Below are 22,026 nucleotides of genomic sequence, written 5' to 3' on the forward strand. Positions count from 1 at the left end.
ACAATAACTTTTGAAACATCAACTTCACACATGAGCATTGAACAGAACAGAATTAATAATGTCTAACATCTTTACAAAGTAAATAACATGTTATTAATGCCAATTATATTCGAGGATAACAGTATTCCTCATCATAGTGAATGTAGCTTAATATTAAAAGAAGAAAAAATTCTATGAAACTACACAGAGACAGGAAGAAAACAAATACACAAGGGTACACAAACACATAGTGGGATAACACCAATAGGAAAGGACAGGGTTCGTTTTCAGTGTAACATTTGGTACTGCAGTCCAACCCAAAACTTCATATATCTTTCCTCTTATTTCATCCTTTGTTTCCACCAAAAAAATTCTATCTAAGCATGCTTTCTGTATTTATATGTTCACACATTTCTTACCTCAACATTTATTTCCAAGAAAATCCTACCTAAACCAGTTTTCTCAATGCATTTCTGCCAATTCATCGCAACTCATTCTCTTAGAGGCTACCCCCTCTTAAGCTAACTTAAATCTACTGAGCTCAGATGCTAAACTAAGGGACGAGGCAATGCAGCAGCACAAAACAATTAACACAAACAGCAATGAAAAAAAATGGAAATTTGCAAAGCAAGCTACAGTAAATCTAAATTACCAAGCAATGCAACATTACAACTAATATGAGCCAATGTGCAGCAACAAGAAAAATAAATGAGTAGTAAAATTGGCTTAGCAGAGTAACACAAAGTCAAATTCAGTAACACTACGCCTGGCAAACAGCAGTAACTTATACCTAAACAAGACATAGCTCAAGCAGAAAAAATATTACAGTAAAAACAACAATGCAGATAAGGGAAATGTATATTCACATCTTAATATCTATGTAATTAAAGTGGTGCACCACAACAACTTATTGTAAAAGAAATATTACCATGTACTTGAAAAGAAAATTACGTGTTACTGTTACTAGTCCCTTCTTATTGTTCTTTCCTTTCCAAGTGCTCCTTTTTTGAAGAATGTGGATCACAAAATTATTATTTAATAGATCTGTTGACAGAAAGTGTTCACATTAGCAAATGCATTTAATTTTATTTTATGAAACCAATGCTGCAACACAGCTGGAAAACAGATGTCAAATGAAATAAGCAATTACGCAAACCGAAGCATATAAACATCATTCAGTAGTCATGTGGCATTTCGTAAGTCAGTAGCTCTCAACTCTCATAGAAAGACACTTGTCATAATCAGGTGTGCAGATGTACGAATATTTCCCATCAATTCATAAGCATTGCAGTAATTAGCACAAAGTACGAGTAATCATATGTTTTCAGGTAATGAGCGTGTAATATTTGCGATGCTTTCTACAAAGGAATGTCAATAGCAAGGTTAATGGAAGTAATGAGGGTGTCGCATTTGCAATATTTTCTCCAAAGGAATGTCAATGGCGAGGATAAAGGCCTGCCTTTTTTTCTCTTTTTTTTTTTCTACCTGTGCTTCCGGAAAGGCACACCCTAATGGCTTGTTCTCCAGGTGTTTGACACAGCTGCGTGCCCACAACGCATTACGTGCAGGTGGTCACTTAACTTTCTTACGGAAATATTTACGACACCAGTTTCCGCTACAGTGACAGTCTCACATAAAAATATTTCACAGGTCAAGAATTAGCGTTGCAAATCTGTAGAAAGAAAATCCTAAAAATATAAGTGTCCAAATAAAATATTCGTCAGTATTGTGATACAGTCACGCATATACACACACATTTCATAACTCTTAAAGTACGTTTCTTGGTTTCTAACATCCTTTTCATAAATCAGAGTCCCTAAACACTACTCATTATTCCTTACCTCATTATACATATACATATTCGTCGACACTTCTTCAATATTTCATCATGAGAAATACGTAGCATAATAAACATTCCTCAACAACATAATACACATCGTCGTCGTAATAATAACATCATAACACTTCAGTCAAATCTCAAAATCGTCGTAACTTCCTCCAGTAATTTCTAAGCCTAAAAAAATTCTCTGCTCATGTCAAAAGTGTCAGCTGCCTCAAACGTACTTTAAAAATCATGATCTCATACCAAATACATCATTCAAAGCTCTCATAGTATCACAATGATTCCGAAAAAATATGAACAGTTTACAAAGTACAGACAAAATACAGTTTCATAAGTGTGAAGTTATCCAACTGTGTAATTACGTAAACATCTGTCACTGATATAGTAAAATAAATGTTTGTCTCTCTCAGTTAAATGATCAGATAGCTGTGTAATTTGTGTGTTAGAGAAATATGGTACCGATGTGTAAAGTTGTATAAGCAAATACCATATTAGCTAGGGTTCCTTGTGCTTGCCAAACACATGGTACACAAAGTAGGCGTGTACCCCCCTGAGGATTAATGTAATTATACCCTCAGGTGTTACAGATTACACCAATGGAATGAAATATATCACGGAAAACTTTCTTTGTAATTCAAAAATCTTTAAAAATAAATGTTTTAAGTATAAAATTGATCACTCAAATACGTGTACTGCAGCGCTAAACTGTGCGTCTTGTAACATAATCTCTGTGGAAGTGTCGCAGTTATCGTCTTCCGAAAGCTAAGTTTTGCAGAAGTCAATGTACTTACCTCATGATAAACAAAAGTGAAATGCTTTGCGTATAGATATTTTAGTTATTACGCTTATTGTTGTGGTGAAGAACGTACTGTGCTGTAACGTATTGTTGTGCTACGGAAAACCCTGTCTCATTGTAGCTATACTACAAAAGTTACTACTAAAACATGTTTTACTTTCCAGAATAAAACAGAAAAACTGTGCAGATATAAAACAGAAACACCGCAAAAGCAACATTGTATATTGTCACTCATTAGTAGCGTCGTGATAAAATCGTGTAGCTGTCACATAAACTAACCACTGTGTCATCTGGTATCTCACAGAAAGTACTTTAAATCCAGAATATATTTTCAAGTAAACCAAAATGTTGCATTAAAATCTCATTAGCAGTACCAGTATATGTTTTAAGTATGTGAGCCTTATGGTCGTTACGTAATCGTGCCACTAACAAACAAGAATGTACACACACAATAACGATGTGTCGTCAGTTCACTATAACAATGCATTCTTAATTTCTGTTTAAATAAGTTCTCTTGGTTCTTGACTGGATATTTAACTTCAAACATTGTTGCATATTAACAGATTCTAAGTCTGACAAAGCATACTAGTAATGTAAAGTGAAAAGTTATATGGCAAAGACAAAGTTAAAAAGCAGATTATCTTTCAATAAACGGTTTTACATGTGAAATGTGGTGTAAACCTTTACTCTTCCTAGTGCACAGAGTTTCAACTGAAAAGCAGTTGTCATGTTTTTTTACGTCGGTAAGGAATACTAAATCTTTTCTCAAGGTTAGCGTCTGTGTTATTTTTCTCTGAGCCAGCCGGCGCAGGTGGCTGCCTGCGGTGCGAGTCATTGTCTGTTCCTTTGTTGGCGCGCGTCGTTATTGGAATTAGGAGACCTAGCTTCTACAAATTCACGTTGTCGAAAGTGCCCTGCTCTGTTTGAATCCCGCCAGTTCTGATGCAATTCAGGTCTGTCGTTACGAATATATCGTCTGTCGTCATGTCGGTAGATTCCGTAGTTTCTTCCTTGTCCGTCACGTGGTGGAGAGTTTCTCCCTGAATCGTAACTGTGCGCCGAACTGTTGCGTCTGAAGTTATTCTGCCTCCCTTGATAATAATTGTTTTGGTTCCCATATTGTCTGTTTCTCTGATTGTCTCTGTGATAGTCATTACTACGGAAATGCGATCTTTCTCTGTAGCTATTATTACTCTGCCAGCGGTTGTCATATGGGTGGTGTCTGTTTTGGTCACGATTTGCGTTGTAAGAATAGCCTTTTCGTGTCCAGTTATTGTTTCTGTCATCACGGAATTGTGACGTATGTGACCTGTAGTGATTGTTTTCCTGTTTTCGCATCCGGCGACGGTCTGTGTCAATTTCTAATTCTTGTAGGAGTCCCTGAAAAGCTTCAATGTCGTCTTTGCAACGTCCTGCCAAAATAATATGTCGTAAATGTTCAGGTAATTTGATTAAGCAAATGCGGATGAGTTCTGAGGGGCTGTATGGGTTTGACAGGTACTGATTCTTGTGCAACATATCTTCAAAATATTTCACAAGACTGGAGAATTCAGATTGTTCGAAATGTTTCATCATTATGATACCATGTTTTACTCGGTCTTGTGTGGCTTGAGACCAATATGCTGAGAGGAAGGCATGGTAAAACTCTCCTTCACTGTGGCAATCGTGAATGACCGATCGCATTCTTACAGCTGGTTCATTCTCCAAGTAGCCACACATAAATTCTAATCTGTGCTCCAATGACAAGTTGGGAGGAAAACAATGAGAGAATTGATGGAGCCATGCTTGTGGATGAATGTCGTTGGCAGAATTCTTAAATGTTTTGAATTTACGTGTAGTAATGAACAGCTTATAGTCAAAATCGTCATGTCGGCGAGTCGCATATCGGTCATTGTTAGGTCGTGTCGGCCGTTCCATCTCAAAATTCGGTGCACATTGCCAATTTCTTTCATAACTTCCGAAATGCCCTGTGTTATTATTTTGCGGCTTTTCCGTGTTTCTAAGTCTCTCTTCCCGTGTTGGGGCGCGAGTGTCCTCTGAAATACGTAATTCTTGTATTACCTGTGTCAGCTGATCTTGTACTTCCCGGATTTCTCTTTGGTGTTGCGTATTAATTTGATTCTGATTTTGTTTGAATTTCCTAATTTGTTCATACTCTTCTGTGTCTGTGAAGGCTACAGGTGTTGTGTCATTCAGATCATCATCTACCTTTGTAGATAAGTTAGTGAACTGATCTGAAAGTTCGGCTACTTTATCCGATAGTGTACTTATTTCCTCAGTGTGTTTTTCTGAACCAAGTTTTAGAGTATCTACTGTGTCCTTTAAGTTTTCCTGAGTTTTTGCAAGTTGCGTAACCGAATCGGTAGATGCAACTGAGTCAAATTTAGCTTGCAAGGTCTCATGATTTTCATGAACAATAGTTTGCAGTTCTTTTATGGCTGCTTCGTGATTCTGTAATGCATTTTCATGCCGCGAAAAAATAGGTTCAAAATGCTCACAAATTTGAGTTTTTACGTCATTACAGACTTTTTGACATTTCGATTCAATGTTATGTAACTCAGTAGTTAAATCTTCACGTGTTTGTTCAAGAGTTTGTTCCAATGAGTCTAACTTTTTAAGATTTTGTTCCACTGTGTCTAACTTTTGCTGTGTTTGTCTCTGATTCTGTTCCATTGTGTCTAACTTTTTGAGATTTTGTTCCACTGTGGCTAACTGTTGCTGTGTTTGTCTCTGGTGTTGTTCCATTGTGTCTAACTTTTCAAGCTTTTGTTCACTACCTGTTTCACTGTCTACACCATTGTTTGCCGCCCGCTCCATTTCCCTATGCGCAATTACCAAATTACTACTTTGAACATTAGTTAATTCATTACTCTGCGGCGCTAACACACTGCTTTCGTCCTCACTGTCATTTCTCAGTTTACTTTGGAGCCTAGTAGTACGTTTTTCACACGCCATTATTGTCACAGTATTTCACACGATAACACAGAAAAGCGCAATTTGAAGAGCAAAATAAAATAACATAGCAATGGAAATAATGTCTACTTAATTGCCAGCGCAGCTGCGAAATACTTGGTGCAAATCTACATGCATGCCACAACTGTTTTACTGTATAACAATGAAAAACTACAACTACAAAGGAAATTCTCTCTATGATTACGCGCTACCAATAAACAATAGCTACACCAATTACACAAACTACAAGAAAAAAAAATCAGAAGATTCTAGTGAGGTATCCTCGGCTAAGGGTCGACATATGAAACGTCCCCTTTCAACAATTCTTACACGACTGTCCTTAAACTGACACACAATATTTTGTTAGCGCAACGCAATCTGACTTTCAAAATTCCCTGCAAAAGAATGGCCCTGACTAACATTAAACTATACCTTTCACAAATCACTTACCTCACAAAAATCTTCGCTGCTCAAGCTACTGCAATACAGCGAGCGCCACTACTGCCAGCTAAATAAAAGATTCAAACTATGGAAGGCACTAACTACTGATAGGGATAGTTAGCAAATGAAAGATATTAATAGAGAACAAACAATGTATTTACCTTGATATCATCATATATAAATATAGCAGTTCATGACAAATTTCAAAACTCCGCCATCTCTCTCCCCACATCCACCACTGCTGGCGGCTCACCTCCAACTGCCCAACGCTACGCGCTGTTCACAGCCAGCTGCCTAACACTACAATGGCGAGTATTACAACAATGCAAAGCAGCCACAGACTGCACACAGCACAGCCAGTGATTTTGATGCAGAGGTGGCGTTACCAATAAAAAAACCTAAACAGCCTACTTACAACATATTCCCTGAACTATCACGGGACTTGGTAAGAGTGTCTTCCACGAGTAATGAGTGTGTTAGGGTGGGACACCACGAATGTAGTGTGTGGACATACAAGGCGAGAATGTGGATCTCGCGGGAGGCGTGCGCGAAATAGTCCCTGCAGTCACACTATCCCCTGTGCCCTCGGTGGCTCAGATGGATAGAGCGTCTGCCATGTAAGCAGGAGATCCCGGGTTCGAGTCCCGGTCGGGACACACATTTTCACCCGTCCCCGTTGATCTATATCAACGCCCGTCAGCAATTGACGGTATAAATATAATTCTAATTTCGCATCGTAACTGTCTCCATGAAGGATGCACGCTGCTGGTGAAGCTCTTTTATAACAACGGCAGTTCTGCGCCATTAGCCTTGCAGGAGCTGCGGGCAGTCAAGAATATGAATGCAGGCACTGGTCCGATGTCTGCTAAAGGTCTGGAGAAAATAATTACAAAATTCGAAAAGACAGGTTCTTTTGAAGTGCAATGTGGCAGAGGGAGGAAAGCAGTTGATTCGACATCTGTCGAGCAAGTGGCCACAGCAATGTACGAAGGGTCGAGCGTTGGTGTGCGAATATGCAGTGCACGGGAACTGCCCCATGTTGGACGTGTCTGCGAGCACGGTGTATAAAATGATACGAAACATCTCCCATTGCTACCCATACAAAATCACCCATGTTCAGGAGCTGCTTCCTGCTGACCCGCCAACAAGACAAACGTTCGCTCCGGAATTTATCGCTCGCGTGGAATTGGACATTGAATAGTCATGGAACTTTCTGTGCACAGGCGAATCCAATTTCTGTCTCCAAGGACATGTCAGTACGCAGAACTGTAAAATATGGGCAACGGAAAATCCGCGCGTACATCAACCGATACCACCATTCCGCAGAGATGACTGTGTGATGCGGATTGACGGCATCGTTTGTGGTAGGGCCGTATTTTTTCGAGGAGTTGAGTTATGCGTGTCGTGTTAGCTGCAGCGTCACTGGTAAACACTATCAGAGCCTTTTGCGCACCAGCGTCATAACAACCCTTCAGCAGCATGGATGTGAGGGCAGGATCATTTTTATGCAAGATGACGCTCCTCCGCTCAAATGGTTCAAATGGCTCTGAGCACTATTGGACTTAACTTCTGAGGTCATCAGTCTCCTAGAACTTAGAACTACTTAAATCTAACTAACCTAAGGACATCACACACATCCTTTCCTCCACTCACTGCACAGCCAGTGAAGCGCCTGCTGCAGAGGCATTTCGGAAATGCTAGAATTGTCATCCGACATTTCTCTAAAACCTTTCATTCCACCTGATCTTAGTCCGTGTGACTTCTGGCTGTGGGATTATACTAAAGATGTTGTTTCCAGCGCTCTAAGTGTTGTGGGTTGGCAGGAGAGCCAACACCGGTATACTAGAGGAAGCCGAAAGGCACGCGTTTTAGCTCACGCAGGCTGGCGTGAGGTCTGGAACAGGACAAGGAAATTATACTTTAGAAAAACGGACGTAGCTGGTGGAATACTTAACTTTAATCCATTAATGATGAGCGTCGCTCTTGACGGTACATGATTACAGTATCAATAGTAACTGGTAATGGCGCCTTGCTAGGTCGTAGCAAATGACGTAGCTGAAGGCTGTGCTAACTATCGTCTCGGCAAATGAGAGCGTATTTTGTCAGTGAAGCATAGCTAGCAAAGTCGGCTGTACAACTGGGGCGAGTGCTAGGAAGTCTCTGTAGACCTGCCGTGTGGCGGCGCTCGGTCTGCAATCACTGATAGTGGCAACATGCGGGTCCGACGTATACTAACGGACCGCGGCCGATTTAAAGGCTACCACCTAGCAAGTGTGGTGTCTGGCGGTGACACCACACTAACAACATAAGCGAACTGAAGGTACGCATTGCGCAACGCACTCTGAACGTGACCCCCAAGACACTACGATCTGGCGAGGAACGTGCTACTTCTCGATTTCAACTTTTGGCAGAAAACAGTGGCTAGCATAGCGAACATGTCTTGCGCCACTCTCATAACAGAAACCGATGTCATTTTCCCTTTTTTGCAGTTTTTGGCACCATGGCAATTAAATAACTGTGTCATTTTGCTTTTTATGCTGATTTCGGTCTCAGGACAATTACAAACCAATTTTTCCCACCTGATGTTGTACTGTGTTGCTTGGTGGGCGGGCTTACCTAAGTAACAGTGCCACAACTTATGAATGGTAGGCTTCATGTGGTTCCGAAGTCGTGCAGCGACCATAAACCATAAAATTATCAAATATTCAGCAACCAGTCGCCAAATCATGTTTTATTTATTCACTTTTGCAAATCGAATGAATAAATAAAACAGTCGCAAAATCATGTTTTATTTATTCACTTTTGCAAATCGAATGAATAAATAAAACATGATTTTGCGACTGCTTGCTGCATATTTGGTAATTTTAGTGCCACAACTGTTGACTCCAGATCTTGCGCAGTCACGCACACTGAACAGTATGGATAGCCTAATGTGCAACTCAAACCATAGTCGTTCCATTGTGATTAATCTGTTATTTATAGCCAATGCCATGTACGTTATGATTACATCTGTTGGTAAAATTTTCGCTAATTTTTTTGTGTTCCATGACGTTTGCCCTCGCGTCACTATTACACTGTTCAAATTTGACGTCATTCTGAGCAAAGGTTCTCTTTCTACAGTTTTTGAAACTGGAACTTTAATTATGGACACCAGTACATTGCAATAGCTTTTGTTGGTGCAATTCTTTCGACTATTAACCGGCAACGTTTTAAGCCGGTCGACATTGGTCGGACGTTTCTGTTTGTTCCAGTTCGTTCGATATCAAGATGGACAATCATATAAATGATGGTTGGGGAGTACTTAAGTTGACGTCTCCCTCCGTGCTGGCGCTATTAATAGCAGGGCCACACCGGATTCACTCAGAGATAATTACAAGTCCAGCAATTGGCATCAGTGCAGAGATTGGTAGACATCAATTACTCTCTCTGGAAGTGCTGCGTGACAGTCAGGCGGCGTGAGTGTGGGCGGATGAGTGAGTGCCTTGGCTGGGTGCCCAGGCAGTCCGTGGTAGGCGGCAGTACGGTGGGTCTGCAGGCAGCGGATCACTCCGAGCACATCTGGACTGTGGGTAAACACGCGGCGGTGGTGCGTGCTGTCCCAGCCAGCGCAGCCAGCGCCTGAAGGCCATTGTAACCGTCGTGGTTAGCGCTGTGTTGAGCAGCACTGAAGGAGTCCAACAGCTTAGGTTGCTGCTTGGGAAATCTCAAGCTGTGTCCAAGCTCTCTCTCGCCCCGCAATCTCATCTGTGTCTACGTCCGCATGAATACTTTGCAGATCACACTTAACTGCCTCGCAAAGGGTTCATCGAACCTCCTTCAGAATAATTCTCTACTATTCCAATCTCGAACAGCGTGCGTAAAAAAACGAACACCTTCACATTTCCGTGCCAGCCCTGATTTCCCTTATTTTATGGTGGTGATCGTTTCTCCTTATGTATTTCGGTGTCAACAAAATATTTTCGCATTCGGAGGAGAAGGTTGGTGACTGAAATTCTGCGAGAAGATTTCGCGGCAACGAAAACGCCTTTCTTTCAATGATGTCCACCCCAAATCCTGTATCAAGTCTGCGACACTCTCTCCCCTATTTATCGATAATACAAAACGTGCTGCTCTTCTTTCAACTTTCTCGATGTACTCCGTTAATCCTATCTAGTAAGGATCCCACACCACGCAGCAGGACTGCAGAAGAGGACGGACGATAGGAGCGTAGGCAGTCTCATTAGTATATCTGTTATAATTTTTAAGCGTCCTGCCAATAAAACGCAGTCTTTGGTTTGCCTTCCTCCCCAACATTTTCGATTTATTTCCAATTTAAGTTGTTCGTAATCGTAATTCCTACTTGAATTTACGACCTTTAGATTTGACTGATTTATCGTGTAACCGAAGTTCAATGTATTCCTTTCAGCACTCACGTGGATAACCTCACACTTTTCGTTGATTCGGGTCAATTGCCAACTTTCGCACCATACAGATATTTTTGAAAAATCGTTTTGCAATTTATTTTGATCTCCTGATAATTTTGGCAGACAATAAACGAAAGCATCATCTGCAAACAACCTAATACGGCTCCTCAGATTGTCTCCTAAATCATTTACATAAATAACGAATAGTAGAGGGCCATAACACTATCTTCGGGAACGCCAGAAATCAATTCCATTTCACTTGATGACTTTCCGTCAGTTACAACGAACTGTGACCTCTCTGATAGGAGATAACGAATCCACTCACAAAAGTGAGCCGATATTCCACAAGCACGCAATTTCAGTACAAGCCGCTTGTGTAGTGCAGTGTCAAAAGCCTTCTCGAAATCTAGAAACTCAGAATCAATTTGAAATCCCTTGTCAATAGCTCTCAATACTTCGTGTGTGTAAAGATCTAGCTGTGTTTCACAAGAACGACGTTCTCTAAACCCGTGTTGACTGCGTGTCAATAGACCGTTCTCTTCGAGGTAATTCATAATGTTTGAACACTATATATGTTCCAGATTCCTGATGCATATCGGCGTTAATGATATAGGCCTGTAATTATGTGTATTACTCCTACTGCCTTTCTTGAATATTGGTGAGACCTGTGCAACTTCACAGTTTTTTGAAATGGTTGTATATGATTGTTCAGTAAGGAGCTACTGTATCAGCATACTCTGGAAGGAACCTAACTCCTATACAGCCTGGACCAGAAGACTTGCTTATATTTAGCGAATTTAGTTGCTTCAGTACTCCGAGGATATCTGCTTCTAGGTTACCCAAGTTGGCAGCTATTCTTGATTAGAATTTCAGAATATTTGCTTCGTCTTCTTTAGTGAAGGCATATCGGAAGGCTCTGTTTAGTAACTCTGCCTTTTGGAGCCTACTTCTGGTATTGTATATATTTAGAACATGTCGAAACTGAATTGCAAGAATTAAAGGAACTCTGCTTGTCACTGCTTCTCCTACCATTATAGCCGGCCGTTGTGGCCGAACGGTTCTAGGCGCTTCAGTCCAGAAGCGCGCTGCTGCTACGGTCGCAGGTACGAATCCTGCCTCGGGCATGGATGTGTGTGATGTCCTTAGGTTAGTCAGGTTCAAGAAGTTCTAAGTCTAGGGGACTGATGACCTCAGATGTTAGGTCCCATAGTGCTTAGAGCCATTTGAACCTACTATTATATTAAATTGACCTCAGCTTATAGTCTTTTCCTCCGTGGACCGTCGAGGCACTGGGTGTCTTGTCTTACAGCAAATGCTGTGCAAATGTGAAACTGCAGCTTGGTCGCGGGTGGATGTGCTGCAAGCATTCTACTGCAAACGTCTTGGGTAAAGCTGAATGGTAACTGAACGGCAAGACTGCTTCCCAGATGGTGGAAACAAACACAAACATCGCGAAAAAGGCGGCAACTACCGCACTATAAAAGAGTCGGCGTAACAACCCCTGTTGTCAGCTCTCAACTACGACAGTTGCAGGCGAAAACAGCTGCCGTCTCTATAGCACTGGTAAGTCTGAGGCGTTGTCATGGAAACGACGTTTATAAAGTCGTTAACGTGATTGGTTGCAGTAAGCGCGCGCAGCTGCTGTGCCCAGCTCACTACAACTGTCAGGGATGTTCGTACAACAACTAGAGTTTTACGGTGCTGGTCACGAAGTGGTGCCCACCAAGAACAGCAGCGAACGGAGACCGAAAGGGTGTTTCTCAGGAGTTTTGTTACCTCAGGGTAGCACAACTGTGTCCTTGTGCGCTGGTCAAAAATCATGTTATAATTGGGGATTATACCACTATTTGGGCATCACGAATAGTCAGTCCTAAAGTGTAAAAACTAAGTTTCAAGAACTCTTGTTTTTTGTGTTAATTTGTCCGTTCCCAAGGGTTACAAGTAGATAAAGGTACAATATGTAGACACAGGCAGCGGATCTGCGACTTTTTGTTTTTATTGTGTACTATGAGTGAATTGTTAAGTTTTTAATTTATTACTGCTGCCATTATTTCCTTCATCACTTATTCAAACAAATGTGTGCGAAATCTTAAGGGGCTTCAATGCTAAGGTCATCAGTCCCTAAGCTTACACACTACTTAACCTAAATTATCCCAAGGACAAACACACACGCCCATGCCCGAGGGAGGACTCCAACCTCCGCCGGGACCAGTCGCACAGTCCATGACTGCAGCGCCTTACACCGCTCGGCTAATCCCTCGCGGCCATCTTTTATTATTTCATAGAAATGGCAGACAAATCTTTCCTCTCTTAAAGCAAATGAAGCACTACAGTTCATTACTATTTCACTTCGTAAGAAAAATTTCCAGCCTGGGCTTGGTGCCATTCTGTCCTGCGAGGACAGCTAGAAACTACGGTATAGACGAGGCGCGGGCAAGTGTGGCATTCTGCACGTACACACGTGCCGTAAGCCACGACATACGGGAGCAGACACATTATTGTCTCAGCAGTGCTGTATAAATTCTTATACCATGCATTTCTAGCTCGTTTCCGTCGATATTGTTATTAAAATAGTTTTGAGTCCTTTTCCCATTCCCTATAATAATGCAATATGTGAAAACAATGCAAATTTTACAAATAAAAATTACTACTTTCTTAAAAAAGAAAGGTTTATTTGAAAACCAAAAAATTAGCGCTGCTGCTATCGCAAATTGATATTTCGTTTTTTTTTTTTTTTCTGCTCGGCTATTCGTTGTTGTTGCTGTTGTTGTGGTCTTCAGTCGTGAGACTGGTTTGATGCAGCTATCCATGCTACTCTATCCTTCTATCCTGTGCAAGCTTCTTCATCTCCCAGTACCTACTGCAACCTACATCTTTCTGAATCTGCTTAGTGTATTCATCTCTTACTCTCCCTCTACGATTTTTACCCTCCACACTGCCCTCCAGTACTAAATTGGTGATCCCTTGATGCCTCAGAACATATCGTCCCAACCGATCCCTTCTTCTAGTTAAGTTGTGCCAAAAACTTCTCCCCAAACCTATTCCATACCTCCTCATTAGTTATGTGATCTACCCATCTCATATTCAGCATTCTTCTGTAGCACCTCATTTCGAAAGCTTCTATTCTCTTCTTGTCCAAACTATATATCGTCCGCGTTTCACTTCCATACATGGCCACACTCCATACAAATACTTCCAGAACGACTTCCTTACACTTAAATCTATACTCGATGTTAACAAATTTCTCTTCTTCAGATGGTTCAAATGGCTCTGAGCACTATGGGACTTAACGTCTGAGGTCATCAGTCCCCTAGAACGTAGAACTATTTAAACCTAGCTAACCTAAGGACATCACACACATCCACGCCCGAGGCAGGATTCGAATCTGCGACCGTTGCGGTCTCGCGGTTCCAGACTGTAGTGCCTAGAACCGCTCGGCTACCCCGGCCTGCTCTCTTCTTCAGAAACGCTTTCCTTGCCATTGCCAGTCTACATTTTATATCCTCTCTAATTCGACCATCATCAGTTATTTTGATCCCCAAGTAGCAAAACTCCTACTTTAAGTGTCTCATTTCCTAATCTAATTCCCTCAGCATCACCCGACTTAATTCCACTACATTTCATCATCCTCGTTTTGCTTTTCTTGATGTTCACCTTATATCCTCCTTTCAAGACACTGTCCATTCCGTTCAACTGCTTTTCCAAGTCCTTTGCTGTCTCTGACAGAATTACAATGTCATCGGCAAATCTCAAAAGTTTTATTTGTTCTCCACGGATTTTAATACCTACTCAAAATTTTGATTTTGTTTCCTTTACTGCTTGCTCACTATACAGATTGAATAACATTGGGGAGAGGCTACAACCCTGTCTCACTCCCTTCCCAACCAGTGCTTCCCGTTCATGCCCCTCAACTCTTATAACTGCCATCTGCTTTCTGTACAAATTGTAAATAGCCTTTCGCTCCCTCTATTTTACCCATGCTACCTTCAGAATTTGAAAGAGAGTATTCCAGTCAACATTGTCAAAAGCTTTCTCTAAGCGTACAAATGCTAGAAACGTAGGTTTGGCTTTCCTTAATGTCTCTTCTAAGATAAGTCGTAGGGTCAGTATTGCCTCACGTGTTCCAGCATTTCTACGGAATCCAAACCGATCTTCCCCGAGGTTGGCTTCTACCAGTTTTCCCATTCGTCTGTAAGGAATTCGTGTTAGTATTTTGCAGCCGTGACTTATTAAGCTGATAGTTCGGTAATTTTCACATCTGTCAACACCTTCTTTCTTTGGGATTGGAATTATTATATTCTTCTTGAAGTCTGAGGGTATTTCGCCTGTTTCATACATCTTGCTCACCAGATGGTAGAGTTTTGTCAGGACTGGATCTCCCAAGGCTGTCAGTAGTTCTAATGGAATGTTGTCTAGTCCCGGGGCCTTGTTCCGACTTAGGTCTTTCAGTACTCGGTTATTAGTAAAAAATAAAAACACCTGTTATAATCGATACCAAACAAATACCGGTTATTCATAAGTAAAATATCGGTATCGGTTTTAACGGGTCGGTTTTTCCCAGCCCTAGCCGGAAGGCCACGTGAGGCTGGAGCGGGCAGGACAGTTGGTGCACGTGGAAGCGTGAGCCGGCTGGAAGCGAGAGAGCTCCAGATAACCCTCTGGACCGGGCGCGTCCTCATCAGATGGCCAGGCCGGAGCTTCCGCCTCTCCAGTTTCCCGGAGCAACAGCAGCTCGTCTGTCTGTCTGTCTGTCTGCCCGCCAGCCACGCCCTCGACTGCCAGCGAGGCGCTGGCGTCTGCTCGCCGACTACTCGGAAACGGAGCCTCCCGCTACACGTAGTTTTGCTCAACCCTTCCGTGACCAGTGAGACACACGGGTCCCACCACCGTACGCTGTCTGAGCAAATGTATCCGGACGCCAATGTGTAACACGGAATTGACCACAAGGTGTGACGATCCGCCAATGTTTGTCAGCAGGGAAGCAGTAACAGCAGAATGGGCTTCTCAGGACAGGCTAGCCAGTGGATGAAATTTCCTGGCAGATTAAAACTATGTGCCACACCGACACTCGAAATCAGGGCCTTTGCCTTGCACGGGAAAGTGCTCTACCAATTTTTTTTTATTGCAGAAATTACGAGGGTAATTCCAAAAGTAAGGCCTCTTATTTTTTATAAGCACATAGACCTGTTTATTTCTACAATATTTTACATCAGTTTACAGCTTGAACATTTAGCTATTTTTCGACATAATCACCATTTCGGTCGATGCATTTTTGTAGACGCCGTGGCAGTTTTTGTATGCCCATGTCATACCAGTTCGCCGTCATGCTGTTCAGAAAGTTATGAACCTCTTCTTTCACCTCGTTGTCGGAGCTGAATCGCTTTCCGGCCAAATTTTCTTTTAACTTAGGGAACAGGAGATAGTCACTGGGCGCCAAGTCAGTCCCACAGAAACTGTTCCAGGAGAGCAACCGTTTGCCGAACGATGTGTGGGCGAGCGTTGTCATCGAGAATGTGTAAGGCCTTGCTCAACATTCCTCTTCTCCAGTTCTGAATTGCCCGTTTGAGTTTTTTCAGAGTCTCACAGTACCTGTCAGCGTTAATTGTGGTCCCAGTGGACGTAAAGTTGACCAACAATACCCCTTTCCGATCCCAAAGAAATGGTTGTCATGACTTTACCGGCAGCATGTGTTTGTTTGAATTTCCGCGGCTTTGGCGAAGAAGGATGCCGCCACTGGCGTGGTTGTTGCTTGCTCTCAGGTGTAAAGTGGTATGCCCAGGTTTCGTCACCCGTGACAATTGAGTCCAGAAAGTTGTCCTGTTCGGATGCAAAGCGGTGAAGAAATGCGCGGGAAGTATCAACTCGTTGCCGCATGTGGTCCTAAGTCAGCATGCGTCGCACCCATCTTGCGCACACCTTCCGGTAGTTCAACGTTTCCGTTAAAATTCTGTGAGCGGTGCTTCGGGAAACCTCAGGAACCAACGTGCAGAGATCATCCAGGGTGATCCGCCGATCTTCACGCATGCTTTGCTCAACCTTCAACACTGTCTCCTTCGAAACTGACGGTCTCCCGCTCGTTTGTTCGTCGTGAATTTCGGTCCGACCAGCTGCAAACTCTCTACACCACTTACGAACATTTCTGACATCCATGCACGGCTCACCATACACTTCCATCAATTGGCGATGGAGTTCAATCGGTGCAGTGCCCTTTGCGTTCAAAAACCGAATAAATGCGCGCAATTCGCACTTGCCGGTTACATCCAAAGGGAGCTCCATTCTCAACGGCTCCCATGCCAAGACTGAGCGCCTCAGCGCGGCGTGCGCATGTTAACACACTGCGCATGAAGCACTCTTCATAAGAGTGTGACCAATTGCCACACAAACAGAGTTCTGTACTTATAAAAAAATAGGAGACCTTACTTTTGGGATTACCTTCGTATGTCTATTAATTTCATACGAAACTCCCACAACCTATTAGAAACCACGATAGTGAAAGAAAAAAAGATTATAGTGGGGTGCGAACCCATGTATCATGTCAGGATGCTTCAACCAACTTTTTTCCTAGTTGACTTCCTTAACTTTTTTTAATGGTATAGGTATAAACTGAGCTACCCAAGTACGACTCACGATCCGTCCTCACAACTTTACTTCCGGCAGAACCTCATCTCCTATCTTCCAGACAGATGCTCTTCGGCAGATGTTTCCACAATGAAATTTAACAGAAAGTTTCATATCTACATCTCCACAGATACTCCGCAAGCCACCGTACGGTGCGTGGCGGGGGGTACCTTGTGCTACTACTTGTCGTTTCCTTTCCAGACCGAGGGAAATGTCACTGTCAATATGCCTCCGTATGACACCTAATTTCTGGTATCTTTAGCTTCTTTCGGAAGTCAGCTTCAAATGCCGGTTCTCTAAATTTTCTCAACTGTGTTTCTTGCAAAGAATGTCGCCTTCCCTCGAGGGATTCCCATTTGAGTTCCCAAAGCATTTCCGTAACACTTAGATATTGTTCAAACCTTCCGGTAACAAATCTAGCAGTCCGGATCTGAATTCTTCCGATGTCTTGCTTCACTCTGACCTGATACGGATCCCAAACACTCGAGAAGTACTCAAGAACAGGTCCCACCAGCGTCCTACACGAGGTTTCCTTTACAGGTGAACCACTCTTTCCTCAAAGTCTCCCAATAAACCGAAGTCGACCATCCACCCTCGCTACCAGTTCTCACATATCAGCGTACACTCTGGTGCACAGTGAAAAATTTCATTCTGGTAGTCACTGGATGTCACCTGAGTAACAAACCCATCAGGGACATTTCAACCATTATGAAGATGGCGAGGTCGACTGTTGCTGATGTGATTTTGGCCTCCAAACGCAGAGGATCAACCACAGCAACACCAAGACCAAGCACACCTTGTGTACTGACGAATAAGGACTGTCTAGCATAGCGGAGGGTGGCTGTAAGGAACTGCATGAAACCATCGGAAGGAATAACTCGTGAGTTGGAATGAAACAAAGAGAAGGAATCACTCGTGAGTTGGAAAATGCTACCAGCAGAAGGAATCACTCGTGAGTTGGAAAATGTTGCCAGCGGAAGGAATCACTCGTGAGCTGGAAAATGCTACCAGCAGAAGGAATCACTCGTGAGTTGGAAAATGCTACCAGCAGAAGGAATCACTCGTGAGTTGGAAAATGTTGCCAGCGGAAGGAATCACTCGTGAGCTGGAAAATGCTACCAGCAGAAGGAATCACTCGTGAGTTGGAAAATGCTGCCAGCGGAAGGAATCACCCGTGAGTTAGAAAATGCTACCAGCGGAAGGAATCACTCGTGAGTCGGAAAATGCTACCAGCGGAAGGAATCACTCGTGAGTCGGATAATGCTACCAGCGGAAGGAATCACTCGTGAGTTGAAAAATGCTTCCACTGTTCTAAAAATTTTTTGTAGTCATCTTTAGAAATGGCTGACAGCTCCTCCCTCGTTTTTTTTTCTTGGCTTGTTCAGTGTTGTCGAGTCGGTGTCCATTTATGATCGTTTTCATGCTTGGAGAATCAGTGTAGGCATTTTACTTGCTACTCTGCCGCGCGGGATTAGCCGAACGATCTAAGGCGCTGCAGTGATGGACTGTGCGGCTGGTCGCGGCGGAGGTTCGAATCCTCGCTCGGGCATGGGTGTGTGTGTTTGTCTTTAGGATAATTTAGGTTAAGTAGTGTGTAAGCTTAGGGAATGATGACCTCAGCAGTTAAGTCCCATAAGATTTCACACACATTTGAACATTTTTAACATGCGACTCTTTTCTTAAAACAACTGTGATTTGCGCACCAGATACGGCCAACAATCGGCTTCGGAGAACGTTGCGGTCGCATATAACGATGTAGAGCACGTGATGTTCCGTGTGGTGTACCAGCGCGCACCACCCAATGTGTAAAACCACAGTTGGCGTGCTTCACGACGAGGAACACGTCCCGTGTGAGGACGGGTCGGCACGCCTGCTGACCGTGCCGGCCTCAGAGACCAGAGACTGTAGCCGCGGCACGCGCGTCCCACCTCGCCGCCGGCCGCTGACGAGGGACGCGGGGTCTCGGGTTATCGCCGCTGGCTCCTCCTGCCGACAGCTCCATCCTCCGCCGAGCAGCACGGCGATTAGTCTCGCGTCCCCGCGGCAGATAGCGGCCGTTCGTCAAAGTCCCGAGGACAGTAGAAGCCCGGGGCGAGGCCGCGACCTCAGCTCGCAGCTGTGCTGAGCTGAGCGTCTCTCGCTACGTCACCACAACATTCGGAGCACAACATCTGCAATCCGAGTCTGCCTCCCAAACGGGTCCGCCTCCAGCACAAACTCGAACGTCCAGTTGATATTAGTGTCTCAGCTGTAGATGTTCTTACCGGCGATCGTCGACGTATTGTCAAATAACCATTCACTTGCTAAAACTCAAGGACTCTTCCTTGTTATTGTTCTTCTTGTTGTTGTTGTTCTTCTCCTTCTTCGAGCGTACTCCAAGCGATTGTTATAGGACGACAACTTTTCACAACATGCAGACTGTTAAGGCTATAAGTGGAGTTATTGTGATCACCGTTAGCTTAATATGTATTCACTCCAGTTTGTTGGTTGTTTTTTCTGTGCATCTAAAAGTCTTCCCGAAAGGATAATTTACTTCCTAATATTTGCTATTTGATCAGAACCCGCCATGGTAGCCGACAGCGCTAACGCGCTGCTTCCTGCACTCGGGTAGGCGCGCCGACCCCGGATCGAATCCGCCCGGCGGATTATCGACGACGGCCAGTGTGCCGGCCACCCTGCATGTGGTTTTTAGGCGGTTTTCCACATCCTCCTAGGTGAATACCGGGCTGGTCCCGACGTCCCGCCTCAGTTACACGACTCGCAGACATTTGAAACACATTCACACCATTTCACGATTCCACTAGACACAGACAGCTGGGGTAAACTACTTCCGTCCCAGGGGGTATGGGGTGGCGGCAGGAAGGGCATCCAGCCACGCCTTAAAATTAACCATGCCAATTCCGTACTTAACCCTGCTGACCCTGTGCATAATGCGGGATAAAGTCGGTAGCAAAAGAAAGAAAGAAAAACAAAGATTTTCTGTTTGATCAGACCTGCGCCAGGAAGGATACAATGGCTGTCGATGTAGACTGACCGTTTTGCGTCCAAACTTCAACAGCAGACCTGCTGCCCAGGGGAAAACAAACAGTAATTGGTTGTAAATTGAAGTGGCAGAGGGTGGGGCGGGGGGGGGGGGGGGGAGGAGCGAAAGAAGAGGCACGGAACTCGTTATATCAGCTGAATCGGGACTTTGTGCGGCATCAGTTGCGACGATTGAAAATGTATGCCGGACTGGGATTCGAACGCAGGTCTCTCCTGCTTACTAAACAGTCACGTTGACTTCTACACTACCCAGAAACTGTTTATTGTAGATTCGGAACCCTCCTCGACCGACTCACATTCCCAACTAGCGCCACCTATCCGCATTTCCCGCTCATGATCTCCATGCTCGCAAATTTTACATTCCTGCTGGAGGTCGAATGTAAATGTGCATCTGTAATGAAAGGTGTGGATTCATTGCCCATCAAGACGAATCAGTTATGTGAATGCTTGCTGTCTGTTCTTTCAGACATGTCCGAAAGAACAGGCACAACAGATTCATATAATTAATAGCTTGCTGTTGCCATGCGTATTTTTAGGTACTGACCAACCTAAAAACGTAAGTACTCCTAATAGACATAATCATTAGTCTGCAAATGAAGTGAATGCTGATGTAATGTTGATCAGTACACAGTCCTCAGTCACTAATAAAAATACCTGGACTTTATCCCTAACATCCTGTATATAAACAACCTAGTGCAGGGCATCTACTTTTTTTTTAGCGAACACCCACTTTTACATCTCTGTTACAAGTGAACTTTTCTATCCACCTACTAGTTCAACAGTAATGGTGATAAAGCAGGAAAGTAACATTATTTTATAAAATTTATGACGCAGACTTACAGCAAGTGAAAGCATATAATAGTAACTGCTTATTAAATATTTTGTGATCGAATTTTATGTGAACCTAATGAATATATTTTTAAAACCTCTGCTCCCTACCGCCCACCGTGAAAGCAGGAACGCCCACTAGTCGGCGGTAGGAGGCAGTTTGGCTACCGCTAACCTAGTGGATAATGTCGGAAGTTCCATGAGGCTTTAGCCGAATGATGCTGTTGTATACAAAGAAGTCGCGACGCAAGAAAGTTGTAGCGAAATGCAGAAAGGCCTGCCGAAGATCAACAGTTGATACAGAGATTGGGAGTTGACTCTAAAGGTAAACAAATGTGAAAATAGAAATAACAAACTTTCCTAGTGACTAATTCAGATAAGCTGCAGTATTGTAACATATGTATGTATATTAGGACCCACTAATGTATTAGATGGTGTGTTAATATATATCATGTAGTTTGAAGAATAAAGATTTTTCTTTTTTAAAAAAGTAATGTAACTTACTGTGCATAAAGAGGCACAAGCCCCATTGCTGTACGATTATACGATTGCAGTACAGCCACTGGAAGCTGTCACGCCAACAATTGTCTAGGAGTACACGTATGAAACGATTTAAAGTGGAACGGTCACATAAAACTAATCGCAGGGAAGGCAGAAGACAGACTGAGATTCACTGGAAGAATGTTCAGGAAATGTAATCCATCAACAAACTGGGTAGCTTACAGAACGTTCGTTCCACCAGCACTTAAATACTGCTCGTCATTGTAGTATCGGCAACAGATAGGATTGATACAGGAAATATAGAAGACCCAAAGAAGAGCAGCACATTTCGTTATAGGTTCATTTAATAAATGCAAAAGCTTCACGGAGACTATCAGCCAACTCCAATTACAGACATTGCAAGAGAGACGTACTTTACTGTTAAAGTTCCGAGAGCGTAGGCTCCTTGAAGATTCGAGCAATATATTGCTTCCTCCTACGTATGTAGGAAAGGTTGAAGGCGATGAAGGTAAAATTAGAAAAATTCGAGCTCACACGCAAGTTACCACCAATCGTTCCGTGAACGAACCATTCGTGGCTGGTAAAGGAAAAGAGGGCAATGGCTGTGGTACACAATTTACACC

General features: G+C 43.2%; 1 protein-coding gene and 1 non-coding gene across 2 annotated transcripts in view; both read left to right on the forward strand.

Annotated features, from left to right (window-relative positions):
* Positions 1-22,026, forward strand: part of LOC124798754 — a 557,216-nt gene that overhangs the window by 338,580 nt on the left and 196,610 nt on the right. The window lies entirely within an intron of this gene.
* Trnat-ugu lies at positions 6,593-6,667 on the forward strand. The gene has a single exon. It is a non-coding gene; the product is annotated as a tRNA-Thr (tRNA).

The sequence above is a fragment of the Schistocerca piceifrons genome, chromosome 5 (assembly GCF_021461385.2).
Source record: "Schistocerca piceifrons isolate TAMUIC-IGC-003096 chromosome 5, iqSchPice1.1, whole genome shotgun sequence".
Taxonomy (NCBI): Eukaryota; Metazoa; Arthropoda; class Insecta; order Orthoptera; family Acrididae; genus Schistocerca; species Schistocerca piceifrons.